This window comes from Acinonyx jubatus, chromosome A1, assembly GCF_027475565.1.
Source record: "Acinonyx jubatus isolate Ajub_Pintada_27869175 chromosome A1, VMU_Ajub_asm_v1.0, whole genome shotgun sequence".
Classification (NCBI taxonomy): Eukaryota; Metazoa; Chordata; class Mammalia; order Carnivora; family Felidae; genus Acinonyx; species Acinonyx jubatus.
The window spans coordinates 222284995-222292647 of NC_069380.1; the positions used below are offsets into that span (position 1 = coordinate 222284995).

General features: G+C 49.2%; 1 protein-coding gene across 3 annotated transcripts in view; it reads right to left on the reverse strand.

Moving 5' to 3' along the window:
- Nucleotides 1-7446, reverse strand: part of BASP1 (brain abundant membrane attached signal protein 1) — a 56530-nt gene extending 49084 nt beyond the window's left edge. Inside the window, exon 1 of one of the 3 annotated variants that reach the window (XM_027074571.2) lies at nucleotides 7316-7446. The gene's annotated coding sequence lies outside the window, so the exon portion shown is untranslated. Of the gene's footprint in view, nucleotides 1-6524; nucleotides 6660-7315 lie in introns of those variants that run through there. The other 2 variants (XM_027074559.2, XM_027074565.2) reach the window with 2 other exon arrangements.
- Between the last annotated feature and the right edge of the window lie 207 nt (nucleotides 7447-7653).

Consider the following 7653-nt stretch of genomic DNA (forward strand, 5'->3'; position numbering starts at 1 on the left):
CTTTTTTGTTTTTAAGAAGCCAGGCTGACTAAGGTGTCTATGGGGATAATTACATAATTCGGTCAACAGGTAACAATACCTTTACAGTCCCGCATAATTGAAGCTTCGGTTTTACTCCTGGCAACGGGGTGGTGGGGATGTGGTTAAGTGTATACCTTAGAATTTTAAATATCGAGATTGGTTTATACTAATCTTAGTACCAATGATTAAGACGCTCCTTTCAACTGCAAACAAAGGCGTCTTGATTCAGGACACAACAAAACCGCGTGCTTTCAGGAATCTGAATGAATTATGTCTATTCCCCAGGTGATACAGTTTTTCCCTGATCTGAACATATCTAAACAGTAAGCCTTTCTTTGAAGGTCTCTGAAATCCCAAGGACTTTCTCCCCCCCTCCCCCCCCCATTTTAATACCAGTTGTGGAGGCTGGGGTTGTGCTGATTTACCCACTCTGGGCTTTTGAAACCAGTTAAGCATCCTGGCAACATGTTCAAGGTATCATAGCTATACCTGGAGGATGTTTCTAAACCACGTAGTTCTGTGTTCTACCAACTCCTGTCCAAGGCGCCACTGTCAGCTTGTTTTGCGATGATGGCCTCTTTGAAACAAGCGTGTAAGTCGCTGACACAGAGCATGAAGTAAAGAAACCTGGTTCTTTCACCACTTTATGGTGAATGTGCTTTACAAAGACTTTCAGAAGCGCCTCGGTGGCTGAGTTGGTTAAGTGCCCGACTCTTGATTTCAGCTCAGGTCATGACCTCACAGTTCCTGAGTTCGAGCCACGCTGGGGCTGTGCAATGACAGTGTGGAGCCTGCTTGAGATTCTCTCTCTCTCTCTCTCTCTCTCTCTCTCTCTCTCTCTCTCTCTCACTGGTTTCCTCCCCCACTCGTGCTATCTAAATAAATAAAACGGATTTTAAAAAAAGACATGCAGAATATGTGAGGCCGTGTTGTGTCTGACAATTTCACTCAATCCTTACAAAAACTCTAAATTGTAATCCCCATTTTAGAGATTGAGGCACAGAAGCGAAGCAATTTGCCAAAGGCCACACAGCTCGTAAAACGGTTGAGACAAGATACTTCAGCCAGTGAATCTGGCCCCGAAGTCCAATTCTACCACACCTAGCCCTCCAAATCATGCTTTTCTAAATACCATAGTCCCTACACAAGGTACAAACAATGGCTGAAATCTATTTATTTCAAAGAGAAGTTTAAAAAACACACCAATGAAACCCAGTCCTCTCTAAAATGAAGGGGAAAAGTCAATTCAAAAACAAGTTCACAAAATGTTTAAGTGATAAGAAGGAAATATTGCGTAAATGCTTTGCCTGCCCCACTAAACGCCATTTTTCTCTATTATCTTGAGAGGTTTCCTTATGCCCTGGGCCCCTGTTTGTGCTTTTGCAGATGGTTTCTATTTCTAAATCTCTAAAGCTTTCAGGAATTTATTCCTAGACTTTGAAACCTGCCCACTTGCAAACCTCCCCTCACCAACGGCCTTGGCACGTCAAAAAACTCTCTACTGCCTTTGGAAAGCCTGATTTTTAAAGCTATTTAAGTTCTCAGGTTGCAGAAGAAGGAAAAGGCACTATGAGTCTCTCTGTGTCCATGCCACCCCATTCCCGACTTCCAGAGGGAAAGACAGAATGCGGTTTAATCAATGTCAAGGCTTGTGTCTTCTCATATTTACACTTTAACTGTATCCTGGTAAGAATTTGACTCTATGTGGTCACCTCTTACTCTTGATAAGGTTCGCTGGACAATCTTCTCATAGGACACTTACCTAGATGTCTGTCTTTAATAGTGGTGTAGGGAATGGTATTTAGCAAAAAACCTTCCTTTGGCTGGCTGGGAGCTTCCGTGGTTTTAGAAGTACCCCTGTATTTTCTCAAAAGAATTTAAATGCCACCTCTTGAGTTATATAAGCAGCCATGGGAAATTCAATGAGCGTGGCTACCCTGGCTTAATTCAACCCACTTTGGGGCAAATTCCCAGGGTCTCATTAAATCTCAAATATGTACATGTATGAAGACAGTAGTTGGGAATTATGATATTTGAGCAACTTTGAAATTGAAATATCCAATTTCTAACTGAATACACTGAACCCCTCAGGTCTTGATTAATCAGCATGGAACAAAAATACAGCTCAATATACAGAAATTAATTAGGGATGTCAATCACATGGACTGTGTTGCAACTGCAGACTGAGAGGTCAAGAAGCCACAAAGAGCCAGCCACCGTGCCTGTGCGCTTTTTAGACTTACGTGTGGTCCTTATTGTGGCAAGAAAAATAAGAATTATCATCCCAATTTTACAATTGAAGAAAGTGAAATTCAGAGAGGCTTGAATAATTTGCCCACAGTGGTTTAACCAGTGTCTAGAGATTTTTCAAACCCAGTTACTTTCCACTGTGTCTTAGGAAGCCTCCCCCAAATGCACTGTTTTCTCTTAATAAATAAATAAATAAATAAATAAATAAATAAATAAATAACAATTCTGACTATTCACAACCTCAAAGCTATCTCCTGATTATTTATCTACCATAATTAAGCCAAAGAGTAAAGTTCATGTTGTATGGGGTTATCTAAAGAACTGGGATAAATGGAAAGGATCCAGTTGAGTCGAGAAAACTTGATGAGATGAGAGATTCTGCACCCAATTTCCCAAGAACTTCAACTTGTCTATACACTCAGTGTTCCCTTAGCAGTTACCTGGCTTCCAGTTCACCGGCTAAAACGATCATGAAGAAGATGTTAACCTTTTGATAAAGAAAGTGTAAAATGAGCAGGCCGACTACATGGAAGAAACAGGAAGGCCCAAGCGAATCAGAGCATTTCTTTCAACAGAACCAGACACCAAAAGCAATTACTTCTGACACACAATAGTTGACAGGCCTTTGGGGGATGTTTTTCAAAACCAAATTGTACAAGAGATCAGAAAAAGAAGCCAGAACAAGTTTACAAATCCTTTATTTAGTAAGCATTGTTTATTACAACTTTTAATGTTCACTAATGCTCCATGTGAGTTCGTAAGCCTGTAAATGAACATCTCAATTTAAGATGTTCAATTCAATTCATTGGTTTTACCCTGCTAGGCACTGGGAATGGGCTTCTTCGGACACTAGCTAGGCTCCCCCTTTTACCTACGTATTTAGAAAGACCAAAAATGGATCATTTTCCAAATGTCAGCATGAAGCACTGTACAATAACTAAACTAGTTTCATTTAATAAGATTTTATTTTATAGCACGTGTACATATATATACATATGTGTATATGTGTGTGTGTGTGTATATGCATATACACATGTGCATATACAGGACACCGCAATTGCTTTAAAAATTAGGTTTGGATTTTGCAAGTTTTTGCAAAACGACAGTGAATAACACAGGCATCCATTTTACAGTGACCAAATCTCCCCCAAACGTAGTGAGTTTTTCATACTCTACTTATCGTGACCGTGGAATAAAAATGGTTTTTAAATTGTTCTTAATGTGAATTTGTTTTCAAAAACACAAAAGCCAAAGAGAACACATCACATCTTAGACTATAACATGGTTTGTTCTGGCAAATCCAGTAAGATTAGAAAGATGCCTCCAAGGACAGAGTGGAAGCCCTCAGGGCTCTCGCAGTGGACATTCAAATTAGGGTGACCCAGCAGGAGAGAAGGTTCTCCCCAGCATGCCATAATGAGAGGATAAGCAAAGTTAAAGACAAAAATGCCACTGTCTGCTATGGTTATTGTTGGCGCATTTTGTCCAAAGGCCCATTAGCTCCTTTTCTCCACCTGCTAAGGACTGCCAAAAAAACTAGCTGGATAAAAGAATAAGGTAACTGATTATTTTTTCAAATTCAGCTTAAAAATGATCTCGCTGAAAAACCCATGACTCACTGAATTGGGGGCATACTGGAATACACTTGCTATCAAATCCCATCTATATTCTAACTCACCTCTCCCTCAAAAACATAACCTTAAGGAAAAAAGAAAAGGAAAAAAAAATAAAAGATAGCCCTCTAAACCATAATAAGCTGCTCAATACTAAAGACTAGAGACAGTACGAGCCCTATCAAGTACACACCCTCATCTATTAAACGTGGTCAATATCAATATCCTTTTATTAAAAGGAACAAAAGAGAAGACTTCCATCTTCCTGCCACATGCTGTCCTATCAGGGTGTACTAAGAATACTTAAACATAAATTCTTTTAAGTATAACGGGCTATTGCGAAAATACAGTATTTAGCTATTTTATATCCATAAGTCACCTTTTGGATGGTAGAATAAAGAAGCCCAAAAAGAAATCTAAATGACCATAATCTGGTTATTACATCATTGTTAAGAAAATCGGCACCAAAGGTATATGTATCATGGCTTCTGCTGGAAATTGACCAAAAAAAAAAAAAAGGAAGCATTATGAATTCAATCGACCATCTTCACCCCTGCAGCCCCAGTAGCCTTCTTCCTTCTTCCTGCCCTATCAGTGATCTGCATCTCTGTGGGGTTGGCCTTTTGGGGTCCCTAGTAAAACAATGAGGCAGGAATCAAGAGAAAACACAGGGTTAGGATTCTGACAAGGTAACCATTTTCTCTGCCTTGGGTTTTGTAGGCCATCTTGTTCCTATAAACGCCAGAATGTCTTAATTTCTCCCAAGTAGTGACACTAGGGGCAGATAGCCACTGTTAGTTTTGAGGCCAATGTCCCTTAATGAAAGGACCAGCAGCAAAAATCTGTCAAATGGTTAATTGATGCAAATCGAGGGCCACCATCACTGCGGTGCAATATGTTGCAGAAAAGAGAACAATGGGCAGTACTAGAAAGGAAAAGAGCAGTATTCGGTCATTAAAATATTTAATCCACAGTTTGCTCTCATCACCAAGGATAATCTTTACTTTTCGTCAACTGAGATCGCTAAGAAAGCAAAAGATGAAAGATAACCTGGAAAAGAAGAAACATACACACAGAGGGGATAAAAGAAAAACTGTCATTTGAGTCCAAGGATTTCACGCAACATTTAGGGCAAACGCCTTTGTTCCTCGGCTTCGGAAGGGAGTGGGTGGGTGGGTGATGGAGAGATCAGATGGGGCTGCCGGGGCCCTCCACACCCTGCTCTCCGGCGCATGCGCGAGGCCAAGACAAAGGAATAGGTAATTACAGTCCCGATTCATTCATTTTGCCCGCAGTACCAAGGATCTGCTAGCCCTGGCTGGAATCCCGGGGAGGCCGATCCACACCCCTACAGCAAAACGACCACCTCGATGCTACTGTTGGATTTTAACCCGCGAGGTAGTGGCCTCGAGGGAGATCGAGGTGTGTCAACCCCGTTCAAAGGCACTAAAATTGCACCCCTGAGCGCTGTGCTGATTTCAGCAGGGTGAAAATTACACAGGCACAGGCTGTCCAAGGAGTTCGTTTCAAGGCGGAAATGTCTCTGGGGAAGCAGATAAGGAGCTCAGCCGAGCATTCGATGAATATTCATGAAAGAATGCGGTTTGTAGCCGCGCGCTGTGTGTGCGGTCGCATCCAGGGACTCCGCATTTTTTTTTTTATTTGTAGGGGGAGGGGGGGCGTGGGGACGGAGACAGGAACCGGGCGTCGGGTTTCAGCGTTAGCGCTTTCGGCAAGACCTGCTGAACCCCAAACCTTGGCTCACAGCGGAGCCGGGCCGTGGGGGGGACCGCGCGCTGTCAGGTCCGCGCTCACACTCTCCCGGCCCGGGCCGCGAGGGTGGGGGCGAGGCGCCCCGGGCATCTCTGCACCGAAGCCTCGCAAAAAAATAAAATGCTCCGAGATGGCCCACAGGTTAGCGGGAAGGCAGTTCGGCCACGTCCGAGGCGGGGGGGAGGCTTTGATCCGCTCAGAGGTGCTTAGGCGGGCACGTTGTCGTGTGAACCTCGCATTCCTTGGCCACTGCAGGCCAGGATTCAGGAGTCCCCCGGGGTCAAGGAAACCCATTTGCTGAACCAAAGAGCCACCTCCTTCCTTGGGATCACACCAGATCCCCGTGTTCTTTCTCCCCCTACTCCCGCCCCACCCCACCCCCACCCTCCATCTCTCGCTGCTGCGCCCCTCTCTCCCAGCGCTCCCTCCCGGGCTGCGACTGGTTCCGATGACAGATACGCTCCCTTCCGCCCCACAAAACCGTCTCCTCCGGACTCGGTGCGTTTAAAGGGTTTCCCATTCGGCAATTTCCTCCTTCACGAGCAGCTGGCTCCCGCTCGCTACCCACCCCGCATCTCCCGTCTACCAGACTCGCCACCCCCGCACCTTCCCACCCCGCGAGAGGCTGAAGCCACCCACTTCGGGGGGCCCCCCCATCACCCCACATCCCCGAAGTGCGACGGGAACCTCGCGGAGGGTCCCCCGCGCTGGGCGCCGTCTAACGAGGCCCGCGGCGCCCCACGCCCCCGGCCGCGGCGCCGAGAGAACAAAGGGCCTCGAGGTGGGGCGGGGGCGAACGGAGGCCCCCGGGCTGCCGGCGCCCCGGGTCCGCGGGGGCGGCGGGGCCGCCGGGGCGCGCCTCCTTACCGGCTCTGGGTGCCTGTGCCGGCCCTGGGTGAGCGCGGTGCCGCCGAGGGGCCCGGGTCGCAGGCGTCGTCCGGCCGGTGCCTGGCCGCTGGCGGAGGCTCTCTCCCCGGCTCGACGGCGGAGCCCGGAGCGAGGAGCGAGTTGGAGCGCTGCCGCCGCCGCCGTCGCCGCTGCCGCTACTGCCGCCGCCGCCGCCGCTGCAGCCTCTGCATTTCTCGCGCTCGCGCTCCCCCTCCCCTTCCTGCCCAGCGCCCTCCCCCGGCGCGTCCGCCCGCCCAGCCTCCCTCCTCCCGCGTACCCCGCCCGCCTCCCTCCCCTCCCTTCCCCTCCATCCCGGGCCCCGCCCGCCTCCCCTCACCTCCCCTCCACCCCGTCCCCTCCCCGCGTCCCGGTGGTCCCCTTTCCCCTTCTCCTCCCCTCCATCCCGCTGTCCCTCCTGCCAGTCTCCATCTGCCCTGCACGCGGGCTTCCCACTCCCTCCCCACCTCCCTCACCCTACCCTACCCTCCTCTCCTTTGCCGCGCCCCCCCCCCCAACTACCACACCCCGCGCCGCCTCCCCTCCCCCGCCGCGCCGGGGCTGTCTGCGGGCACCTCTCTCTCTCTCTCTTCTCCTCTTTTCTCTCTCTCTGTCTCTCTCAGTCCTTTGGAATGGGTGGATAGGAAGTGCTCGGGCTCTCGCTCAGACTTCAGGGGCTGCGTGGCGGTGGTGAATGACGCCCCCTGCCACCTGCTACCCTTCTCAGCACCCCAATCCCGCTCGCGCGCGACGTCCGCCTGGGATTCCGATACCTGGACGGGCAGTGAGGTTGGGGGTGACCTGCCGAACCCCCTCAGCCCATCGAGACAGAGGTCCTCGGGGTTGAGGGAGGCTGCCAACGGCAGGCAAGTCCGGGCGGCGCCCCCCGAGGACCGGGCGCGCTGGGCGAGGCGGCTCCTTCGCACGCTGGGCTGAGCCCGGAGCTCCGCGGCTGGGGACTAGCGACGCCGCCGAGGTCCGCCTTGGGGGGGTTGGGCACCGTCGTCCCTGCGACCGTGCTCTCGGGACTTGGGAGAGGAAGGAGAAAGGACAAGAGCCCGAGGGAAGGAACCGTCGGTGTTTCATGTCTGTTCTTTAAAAGAGGCAACCA